Raw genomic sequence first — 12,346 nt, forward strand, 5'->3', positions numbered from 1 at the left:
CATGTTACAGAGGCCTGACTGGCTTCTATAAGTCGGGCATCTAGCATCGCCATTTGCCTGCTGCACAATATTATTACAGCAGAGAATCAGCAAGTTTCCTTCTTTTGACTTTCAGGTGCCTCTTTTATACCAGGAGCTCTTTGCCACTTTTAAAATTGATTAGGCATTTACTTCTATGATTATATTGTTTGTAATAATGTTTAATTGTTGTTTACTGCCCTGATATTTTTATGATAGGTGGTGTAGAAATACTTTTATAAATAAACAAATGGGATGGGGTGTGTGGGGACTGCAGCAAGTATCGGGCATTGTTGGAATTTGGGGGTGAGGGCTGTCCTGGATATACATGAGACCTTTTGCAATTCTGCAACTATAATTTTAGTTGGGACAGAGTAACTCAGAGTAAGATATACGCAATCTGTGTTCAATTCTGTATCAAAATTGTAAAGTTCTTACACACTATGTTCACTGTTTTCTTTCAGAAAGTGTTTTCAACATATGTTGATGTCCTGGAGGGCAAGATTTTCTGTGGTAAGTACCCTACCTAACTTTTGACTGAATTTAAATGTTTCCAAGTTGTATGATACATAACAGACACATTAGAAATGGCTAACCTCAGTTGATTATTTGTTAAATTTGCGAACATTAGGACCATAGAAGATTATAACTATGGCATACCCAAATATTCCAGGCTCAAGCACAATTAATTTGTTCAGACAAACTATTGTTAAAGGTAACAACAGTTTGTCTGGTTTGGCTATAACAAACTGTGGTTAGTTGAAAGTCGAAGCAAGTTCTTCGGATCGCCTCATGACTGCACTGGAGAAGGGTGGGATGTAGGCTTGTGGACATCTTTAGGGTTAATGTCTTAATGTGGCCACTGTATTTCATACTATTTTGGCATCTTATGTTTCTCTAGAGGGTCTCTGCAAAGCCCCATGTTATAGCTTAGCTCAAACTGCTTCCTCAGTTTCAAAAATGGTTTGCCATTTAAGAAGCATAAATTCAGAGCCCTCTTGGGTGCATAGCAATAGTTTTGTGGTTTTTGGATTCCAGCCAAGTCTGAGTAAAAATGAAAGTAATTTTTTATTGCAGTGGTTCATCTTGTTTTAATATAAATGAGTATAACACTTTATTTTTCAATTAAAACTACTTGAAATATCTTTAATTCACAACTTATTTTAAAGACCTGCTTATTGCATATTTTGTTACCATTGAATATTTTAAATATATAAATACTAGTTCTAGCTGCACAACTAAAAACAATAGTTACACATTTAAAATAACATTGTAATATCCTGCAAGTAAACTTGAATCTTTGAAATAAAAATGTTAGGTATGGTAGCCAGTTTCAAATAGCTTTATGCACAAAGCTTCAAACCGACTAAAGCAAAGCAAAGGCAGATATCCACAAAAACAGGAAATCCTTTTGTGTATCCTTCCTTAGCAGCCCCGAACTATGTATTAAACTCACACCCTTTTATAAATGACCATTAAGCTTTTCTGTTGAATATTCATTTTCTATGATAAAGTGCCTTCAGTTCTTTTTTTTATAAGAATTGCTCACTCATCTAAATCTCTTCTTTAGTTGCAAATAATTTGCTTTAAAAGTTCCTCATAACTGGAAATGAGTTTGTACTATTAGAGGATTTGAGTTTGATATTAGAGAACAAAATACTATATAAGGTAAACCATTCTAAAAGGTGGGCTTATATAATATATTGAATAGGAGCTCAGAAGAGGTTATCCATTCCATTCAAAAGTACAGAAGGGCAAGGACAAATAGGGACATGAGAGGAAATACATGCCCTGGAGCACTGTCTACAAGCAGCATCTTTTTAAGCTGCAAGTGTTTCTCCTCATGGTAACACATCGCTGTTGAAATGAAGCAGTTGTGGAACCAGTGCAGAAATGAAGAAGTCACCCAGACCTTTTTGTTGGGTTGCCAAAGCACAGGAAGCAGATTCTTGATTTAGGGCATGGATTTTTTTGAGAACTGTTTAGCAAGCCTAGCTTTATTAAGTTTCAAATTCATAAGATTATTGTTCTAGGCAAAAGTCACGACAGACTTGTAGCAATAGCATTAATAAAATAATACAGAACATCCATCCATAAATAAACCAACACCCACAATGAAAAGAGAGAAGTTACCAGAGAACTAATAAGCTTAAATCCAGCTTGATTTCAGATTAAAACACCAAAACAACTTAGAGGCTTTATCTAACTCCTTTTTCCCTATTTTTAAAAATTTATTTATTTATTTATTTATTTATTTATTTATTTATTTATTTATTTTCAGCTAGTGCATAGGGGGCCACTCTGTGTGTTATGAAGCTATCATTGTCTAAAAAGAAACCAGACCAATGTATTAAGTGTCCAGCCATATTGCCACAGAGCAGCACAGTCGCTCTATCCAGGGGTTCTTTTTTCAGCTTTGACAAAGCAAGTCCACTCAGGCGTTTGCTTCCAGAAAAGCCCTGTCTTGTCTGCCCTGTGTTGAAGACTTGCTCTGGAAGGTATGCCTTGTCATCCAGTAACTGCTTTAGTTGCACAAGGTATGTTTTTGCAGCCTCTTAGTCTGCAGATGCAGCCTCCCCTGTCGTTCAGATATTCTTCAGCTTGAAGCAGATCTTAAAACTGTTAAGCCAACTTGGGTTGGCTTTAAATTCATTGGTAGGCCAGCCCCCATTTGTCGTGGAAAGTTTGAAGTGGTCGTATAGGCTTGGAACCTTTTGATGCAAGATGCTGCCATCCATAGGAGCACATTTCCAATTTATGTCTTCTAGCTACAAGTTCAGTGCTTTCTCCCGTATTCATCAAAGCCTTGTCTTGCACCTGGCTTGTCACCTTTGCAGTCAGTGGTGTGCTTGCTGCCACAGCCTCACAGATCTCGTTCTCATGCACACTGATGGCATGGATGATGGACTAAATACAGTCGCATCTGAGTGCCACAGTACACACAGACATGCCATCTCTGAAGCAGTCCAGTAGAGCCAACTTCTCTTCCAGTGTGGGATCCACCCCCCGCTTCTTGGGTTTCCCATCAGCTGATGATGGTAATGCCTTGTGCTTTGGGGCCATTCTGTGGTCTGAAGCTCTCCAAACACCTCCACAGATCTCTGTGGCCTCCTCCAGTCACCCTCTTCATCTGCCTCTTCCACAGCCAAACACTTTCATGAAGACTTTTGGGATTGCTGGCCATTTCTTATGCACTCGCACCCTCTCCGCTCCCCACCCCACCCCAACCCGTGTGCCACTTTTGCACCATTTTCTTAATTTCTCATTGTGTGTGCAATTTTTCAACATTTAAAAAAAAAATTCTGCAACATGTAAATCTGTGAGCACATATTTTAAATAAGTGCAAGTTACCTGTATTTGTATTCTGTTTGTGTTCTACAATGAGCACCAGTTGTTCGGCCTCTTCTGTTATATTTTAATAGCTAAGCCTTGTCCTAAGGTACAGTATTCACTACATCTTGGAAACATTATCAGGCATTTATATATCATGGGTATCTATTCTTGGATTATTCTGTGGCCAACTGGCTATTAATTTTATTGAACCAGAACCTGATAGGATGTTGACTACAGGTTTACTGTTAACTGTCTGTCTGGCACTGCAGAAATGAATTATGCATTCACATATGATTATTCTTGACTGAATAACATGAATTGCTGACTAATAATAAACCAGTAGGCAAATGAAAATGTCAGACTGTAACATTATTTCCAATTCATGATTTGAAGACAGTCTGGAAACTGAAGGCCCTCCTACTTATTGGCAATGGGTAGCTGATGTGGGGAAGAGGGAAGAAAAGGTGTATAATGGCTGTTGTGGGTGGAGGAATTCTAAGCATTAAAGTTAGTAAAACTCAGGTGTCTTATAATGGTTTGCTGTCCAGGCTATTATAAGGGACCTCAATCCACTCCTGAGTCTCACCCATTTTAATACTTAGAATACTATTGAATACAATAAAAGCTTATTCTTCCTTTAATTTTATCAGTCAAGACAAGATTTTATCAGTCAAGGTGGCTGAAATTTAGGCTATTTAAAGTCATATATGTAAAATGAAATAAATTACAGTTATACAATAAGCAGTTCTGATAAGTTATTGTAAAAAAAGAATTAGTACATTTTGATCTATTGATATGGATACCAAATGTACATTTTGTTATAGCAACCATGAGGGCTTTGCTGGGTGTGATGCTCATAATACTCAAATCCCCAACTGAACAGCATCCTGAAAGCTGCTTGTGGGACTCTCTTCTTTCCAGTAAGTCTGGGAAGGTAGGAACAACCAAACAAACAGAATACCTCCTATCTGCAACTTGCTACAAAGCAAGAAGGAGAAAGCCCTCTCATGAGTGTGTGTCTTGCATTTTACCTCTTTTACAAATGGAAGAAAGGCAAATGCAAGGGAAGAGATGAAGTGGTAAGATATGGGGGATATAACAATACAGGCCTCATGCTGTGCCCTGTGTGAAGGTCTCAACCTGCCCCTCACATTTTAAGAAACACACGTAGAGAATCTTGTTTGAAAGCCCCCAAAACTTGAAGCTGGTACAGTGCAAAAATTAAGGTAACTTCAGAAAATATTTTGGCTATTAAAAGCCAAACTTCATCGTAAAGGAAAGGAAGACTACACCCACTTGATATTGCTACTTGGCAAATTAGAAAGAGAAGATTTTATTTTAGGGGATTTTCTAATTTATGCAAATACAGAAACTTGTAGGTCTTTGCAATAGTTTCCAGCTGCTAATGCTATATACAGTCGTACCTTGGTTCTCAAGTGGAATCCGTTCCGGAAGTCCGTTCAACTTCTGAAAATGTTCAAAAACCCAATTGCAGCTTCTCAGCCAACCGGAAGCCCCGTCTGACATTTGGGTTCCAAAGAACGTTTGCAAACCGGAACACTCACTTCCAGGTTGGTGGTGTTTGGGAGCCAAAATGTTCGAGTTGCAAGGCATTCGCAAACCAAGGTATGACTGTATATCTATTTGCAGGTATTCAGCTCCTAAGCATTGTAGGATTAAACTGGTGGACCAAATGCATGAAAAGATTAATGACACATATGTTTACAGGATGTAATGAGCTTTTATCAGTTCTCACAATTATATTTATTTTAAAAATACCTAATTATAATCAAAAATAGGAGAAGATTTTTTTTGACGGAAGTACCTTTTTTAAATTATAAGACTTAAAAATGCTTGCTTAATGCTGTTATTCAGGGCTGCTAATCGTAAGTGCCCAAGCTGCACATCTTTGCAAAGTTCAAAGATATTATCACATACCATGGTTTAAGCTTCCTGCTTTCAGTAACACTAGATGGAAGGTTTATCACTAGAACATGTTCATGTATTTCTTGGAATAGTTTTTCAAAAGCTAACCTTTTCAAAACTTGTTGATGACTAAATAAAAATCATGTGGGGAAGGGAGAGCTGCTGACTTGTTTAGTTCTGCAGTGATATTTCAGCTGCTGTCTTGGCAGGCAGAGAGACTTTTGCTGTTGTGGGTGAAGCAATTGGCTGGGACAGAGACTTTGACCAAACTGCAAGGGGCCCTGTTGCATGGGTTTAGCTACACTACCACAGTCACTGTCTTTGGACACATTCACGCCATACATTTAAAGCACATGGCTCCCCCAAAGAATTCCAAACTACAGTTTGTTATGAGTGCTGAGAATTGTAGCTGTGTGAGGGGTAGACTTTCAGGGTTCTTTGGGAGAAACATGTAATTTAGCTCTATGGGATGGATGTCCTCCTGTTCCTTGCTCTCCACCCCCCCATACAACTTCACATCTGTATTCATACTGTTGTCACATCATTTTTGTCCTGCACAGTATTGAAGTAAAAGCATGTGGGTTTTGTAGCAGTAAGTATCTACTCTTAAAGGAACTAAGCAACCACCACTGAACCGAAGTCAGCATTAGCTGGTGGAAGTCAGGTATTACTTTTAACTGAAGTGAGCTGGTTGGTTGAATTGTTAGTTGAAACTGAATTGCCACCAACTCTGGAGGTGGAAATGGCTTCAGCAACCACAGGAGCCTCTTTATGAACTTGCTGAACATGTGTTGAAGTGTCCATTTCCCTAGGGAGCCTGGATGGTTGATTGAACTGGGCAGCATTATGAAATTATCAGGCCCTAAGTATGAGGGTTCTGCAAAGATAAAGCTTTTTCTGAGAAAGCTGAGACGAACCAACGTATTATGAGGTGTTCACCTTTTTATAAAGCTTAATGGGGAAAAGGTGAGCTTTCTGGACTGTGCAGCTAGGAAAAAAAGTTAACCTTCCCTTTGCAGCTGCAATCTCCAGGAAGATCACTGCCCCACCCTTCATCAAGAGAAAACTCTTTCCAAGTCTCATTGCAGCAGCAGAGGGGAAATTTTGGGAGTGCTGTCTAGCTGGGAAGGGAGTGGTAACCCTTACCTTCCAAGCTGCAACTGCCTGCTATCACCCCACCTCCATTGTAATAAGGCTTTCAAAAGGCTTATCTGAAGCCTAATCCTGGTGCTGGCTCTCTGCAGCTGTCAAACTTCACACACCAAAAAATGGCCCTTTGCACTTCAAGTAAACTTGGGCAAAGAGATTCTGTGGTTCACAGCAGAAGTCTTCTTTCAAACCTAATTTTAGTGGGGGAAGGGCCATGGTTGGGGAGGGAGACCCAGAACGTATCAAGAAAAACCTTTGCCGGTGCAGCATAGCAATCAGTAAGTTATGCCATTATGTTATTTGGGGGTTCTCCCTCACCCTGAATCTTTCTGGAATCCTTGAGCTTCCTGACAACAATAGTAGTGTTGCCATTGTGAAGTTTGGGGAAAAAAATGTTGTCAGCTTTAAAAAGCTTAATTGCTTGAAACAGATTTATTTTTAATTTTTTAAAATAATCCAAACTAAAATGGGGGGGGGGGATTCTGAATGAGATCAGTTGAAGAATCTGTGGCTATACTAGTACAACAGGCTATACTAGTACAACATTGTTCTGAGATTAATGAGTCAGAATGTGCTCTTTTAAAACCTGATTCACTTATTAAAAATGTAAGAGGACAAAAGAGGAAGTTCATGCAAATTGCAGTGCCTTAGTAATACTAAAAACGTCACACTTAGAAGATCTGCAAATTTTTCTGGGGCACTTTTAAATATTTCCTTTGGGATGTGAATGGAACTACCAAACTAAGCTGATACTCTGACAGGAAAAGCCTTTTTTGTTTTGTTTTTATGATGCAAGTTGTGTGTTTCTAGTTAATTTTATGTCCTGTTTTCATCAAGACCTTGAGTGATACCTGTTCTGAAAGTGTTAGAGTGATGTGGTCTGTCTTAAGGATGAAAGGGATAGTTATTGTAGCAAGGAACTGACATACTGCTGCTCTGAAACTGAATACCAGAGGTGTGTGTTTGGAACATCTCCCTTTTAAGGGGAAATATTTTCATGGCTGGTCAGTTAATAGATAAATGCTCTTATATCTGCATCAGCTAGTTTGTGAAAAAAATTGTCAGGAATAATGCTTTGCAAGAACTAATGTCATTTGGAAAGGCAGTGTAGCTGTGAAAATAATCTAATTTTCATAAGGCAGCTTTTATTATATTACTTAGCATATTACATTATCGGTGTTTGCAGTGTGCAGCTTTTGTCATAGTGCATGTGTTAAATGTACAAAGCAATTGTATGCCAAATTTGTTAAAATTGTAGATAAGTCATTGTGTGCCTTGTTTTATTAGTTGTAAAAGCTGTAATTGGAATATTTCTCAGATTCATGTGGCCCCATTAAATTAAACCTTAGTTTTTAATAGTTTTAACATTCAAAGGCAAGGGAAATGTGAAAAATGGCAGTATCAAAATAAATTATCCCACATGCTTAGGATTTGTTTTCACTTCTTTTAGTCCCTCCTCATTACGCCTCCCCCTCACTAATAACCACTTCGTTGGACAAAATCCTGTCCTCCCATCACACCATTCACCCTTAATTCCAATATTGCAATAGTTCAGTATGGGAATATTACAGCAAAATTACCCTCTCAAAATACTCCTTTCTTCTTAAAAGCTTTGAGTAAGGTATGCTCCCACTTACCCATCAGTTGATGGGTGGGAACACACCTTCAAATGCTCCCCATTTCTTCAATCTACAGTGGTTTGAAGGAGTTGAAGATGTGTAGTTCAATCAAAGAAAAATCTGGGAGCTTTAAGCTCCTGATTGTTCCTTTGAAGTTTCACCCTTACTTACCCTAAAGTGGACAACAGCTAATATTTTATCTCAAGTATATCTTAAATTTAAGTTAACACTTCTCTTAACATGTATAGTGTGACCTGCTCATTTTTAACTACAAGTGACAGGGTTATAAAGACAATAATAAGTTTTTACACTTTCCTAGATACAGTTACCTTAATTTCATTGGGTAAATTGATAAAATAATTGGTTTTAAAAAACACATTTAAAAACTCCTTTAAAAAGCTCCTTAAAACATGATTATAAAATTGTGTTGTCTGTGAGGCTCCGGGGCCAGCTGCCTCACCTATCGCTATTCCTTTGTGTAAATTATTAAACTAAAATGTCAAAAACCATATTGTATATTAGATGTATTGTATAACTTTTACACAGTTAATAAATCATGTCCAATTTCGCTAATCCACCCCCATTGTATAGTATATACCTAAGAGTATATTCCCACATTGAACTTGAAAGACAGTGAAGAGGATCCAGCAGATTTTCAAATTTGGCATAGAAATTTGGTTTTCTTTGTGCAAAATTGGGGTTTGAAACGTTTTATATCATGCCTTATGATCTAGAAGACTGACCAAACTTTCTAAAATCCATAAAACATTCAAAAGGAAAGAATCAACATTTATGAAAACACCAAAGGGGAGACACAACTTGGGAACGTAGAAATTAGGCAGAAAGCAAGCTAGCAGAAACCTCTGTTCTGTGGACTCCTATGAACACTGAGGCTTTTAACCCTCACATTTTACAGGTGCAGCTTCATCCCTACAGTGTTATTCACCGAAATGAATAGGATCATGATTAATTGTAAATAAAAGTTAAAATCCTACTCTTGAAAATTGTTCATGAGAATTTGCAGTGAAGCAAATAGGTATCATTTTCCTGAAATACAAGGCATTATATGAACTGGGTTTGGAGGCATGTAAAAGGTCACAGTAAGATAAAACTATGTGAAATATGCAGTTTTGGCACTTCATTGTGCATATTTTATACACAATAGTTTCCCCCCTGCACGTATTTTATAAGCCTTTTTAGACGTTCCATGCTGAAGACTAAATATCTTAGTTGAGATAAGTAAAATTATTGTTTTAAAGCATTTTTATCAGTTGAGAAGTCTCTAAATAAAAACAAGACAGTCTCTGCCCACAGGCTGACATTCCAAAAGACAGACACGACTTTCACAGGCACGTTTGGTAAGGACACGAGGACACACATTTGCAGAGGGCCATCTCGGTGGCTGCTCCCAAAGTGTGGCACTCCCTTCCACAGGCAGCTAGACTGGCCTCTCCTCTACTTTCCTTTCACCGGCAGGGAAATACTTTTTTTCATCTAGATATCTGGCCATTAAATGGGTGTTGTGGTAGAGTCTTCCGAGCATGAGTGTTGTGCATTTTCTCTCTCTTTCGACATTGTAACTTTGAAATGGCTTTCAGTGATGTTTTTAAAAGGGTTGCACTATACTGTATATTAGCGGGACGTGGGTGGCGCTGTGGGTTAAACCACAGAGCCTAGGACTTGCTGATCAGAAGGTCGGTGGTTCGAATCCCCATGACAGGGTGAGCTCCCGTTGCTTCGTCCCTGCTCCTGCCAACCTAGCAGTTCAAAAGCACATCAAAGTGCAAGTAGATAAATAGGTACCGCTCCGGCGGGAAGGTAAATGGCATTTTCGTGCGCTGCTCTGGTTTGCCAGAAGCGGCTTAGTCATGCTGGCCACATGACCCGGAAACTGTGCGCTGGCTCCCTCGGCCAATAAAGCAAGATGAGCGCCGCAACCCCAGAGTCGGTCATGACTTGGACCTACTGGTCAGGGGTACCTTTACCTTTACCTTATACGTATATGTAGGCATCCCTCCACTGATGTGTGTTCTACTCTTGTGCAACCATGTATACATGCTGTGCTGGGGAATGAAATGAAAAATGAATGAATGAGCAAGCAGGCAAATAAATATAATAAAATCTTAACAGGAAATGGCGGGAGAGAGCTGGAGACTCCATGTGGCTCATGAGCCCAAAAAGGACGCCAGTGAAAGTGGAGGAAGCCCCAAAGAGACCTGAGGCACAGTGGGGCTTTCTTTAGACTGCTCAGCATCCCTGTCTTAACAGCTGATGTGTGGGGTAGGGCAACAGCATCAGCTGCTTCCTCACTCATCCTCCAGTCTCTAGCTGACCCCAGAGCTTCAGCTCTGCTTGAAGAGATAGTTATGTGGAGAGAGAGCGCTGGAGAGCATGGAAAACATGATTTCACTTATGTGCATGGGGGACCAGAACGTAACTCCTGCTGAAATAGGGAGATGGATGGATGTATCAAGAGGGAAAGCCTTGATCTACTCCATTGTCTAAATCCACACCCTAACAACCTGACTGATAGAATGGGAGAAAATAGAATGACTGAAACGAAGTTTGGGGCGGGGAGCAATAGGTTATTGCTGGTTAAAATAGTATTTGGTTATCACAGTTTTGTTCATCTTGGATGAGCACTTAATGAGTGATGAGCTTGAGAAAGACACATCAGCTTTCCAAGAGTTTGCAGCTTTCTCAAATGTATTTAATTCAATACAAAATGCTGCTTAGTCACTTCCTGGTAGAGTTCCCCAGAAGTGTGTACTGGATTGATAAAGGCCTAAGAGATGCTTACTTGCAGCTCATAGAATCTGAGGGCACCCAGAAGGAAGTAACCAAGAGCTTCAAACTAATTTACTTTGTGGGTACCAGAAAGCCAACTTGGACCAGAGTGACGGAACACGCTCGTAACATAGTATTTATCTTATGAATTAAACTGTTTACAGTTCTTATGTGATTTCTTGCTACAGCCCAGGAGGCAAGTTTTTAGTTCACTTTGCATTGTCACCACACATTCTATTTCTATTCAGCTCAGATTCCTGATAATTTGACCAACAGCAACATCATAGAGTTCCTTGATGGACTTCACTGTTTGTTAACTTTAAGCACTGTTCATTTATTGTTAAGTTATGCTTCTTGTTTTAACCATTGTCAAACTTTTTGACAGATGAAGTTTATAATATGATCACATATGCCTATATTTAGAGGTAGATGAGGTAGGGCTTTCCCCTTAAAACCCTCCAGAAATGGTTCTTCCTCAGTAGTGGATTCTGTTTGTTTGTTTGAGTTAGTTTTTACTTTTAAAGATTTCAGCCTTCAAATTACCAGTTCAGCTACTTGGCAAATGTGAATTCCTGGAACCGTTTTTAGAATATTGATGTTACATCAATGTATTCCAATTCTATAGTAAAGAGGCTGGTTTTAGCAATAAGCCACATATTTTAGTCCACAGATAATTTTCACATTTGAATATTTTTACGAACACTTAGATAGATAGTTGCCAATTTTGGTGACTTGTTTCTTTTTAATATTCATTGCTTCTAAAGCTCATTTTTGTCACCTAATTATGAAGATATACTCCCAATATCTGCTGCAGTGAAGCCCGGTGGAAATATTCCACCTACCTGCTTACTCCTTTGTTATAGTTTTTCTGGTTGGGTTCATGTTTCCAATATTTGTGTTCTCTTTATTCAAGACCCCCAGTTTTTAAAAGAAACCTGATTTTTGGTGGAGGGTTTTTAAACATTTTCTTTGACTCTGCCATTCACCCATTATTTCATTCTTTTGGACTTGCTTATGTGTCCCTGTCCCCCCCCCCCGCCCTTAGGTGTTTTATATGCAATATTTAAAACTCATTATAGTGGTTTCAAATAATGACCACATTTTCTGAAGTAGAGACATCTCCAAAATTCACTCTGTAGAATCTGTTCTACGTTCCTGGAATTCCAGCTTGCAGGCTTACCTAGCTGCACTGGTAGGTTGAATCAAACCATCATTTAAATTACCCACAATTCTCTGGAGCAACACTAGGTTGAACATTCCAGGGCACTGTAGGGAATGTAATCAGTTGCTTTGTACAGAGGATCTGTCAGCACTGTTGGGCTCTTGACAGCTGCTTGAGGATGCTGATGCTTGCCCTGTCCTGAAAGGAAATATGCCTGGCCTGGATTTCCTTCAGTTTTCCACTTGTATATAAGTCTGATTTGTAAGTCTGATGCATTGTTTTGAGAGGTTGAAATTGAGATTACAGTTGCGAATGTGTTAATGATAGATCCTGTATTCTACTATATGTGACC

The 12,346-nt window shown here is 39.0% G+C and overlaps 1 long non-coding RNA gene across 2 annotated transcripts in view; it reads left to right on the forward strand.

Moving 5' to 3' along the window:
- Window positions 1-12,346, forward strand: part of LOC309534358 — a 68,798-nt gene that overhangs the window by 49,042 nt on the left and 7,410 nt on the right. For both annotated transcript variants that reach the window (XR_014220613.1, XR_014220614.1), the window contains exon 2: window positions 483-531. This is a non-coding gene — a long non-coding RNA (uncharacterized lncRNA). The remainder of the gene's footprint in view (window positions 1-482; window positions 532-12,346) is intronic.

The sequence above is a fragment of the Podarcis vaucheri genome (genome assembly GCF_965113315.1).
Source record: "Podarcis vaucheri genome assembly, chromosome: 6".
Lineage (NCBI taxonomy): Eukaryota > Metazoa > Chordata > Lepidosauria > Squamata > Lacertidae > Podarcis > Podarcis vaucheri.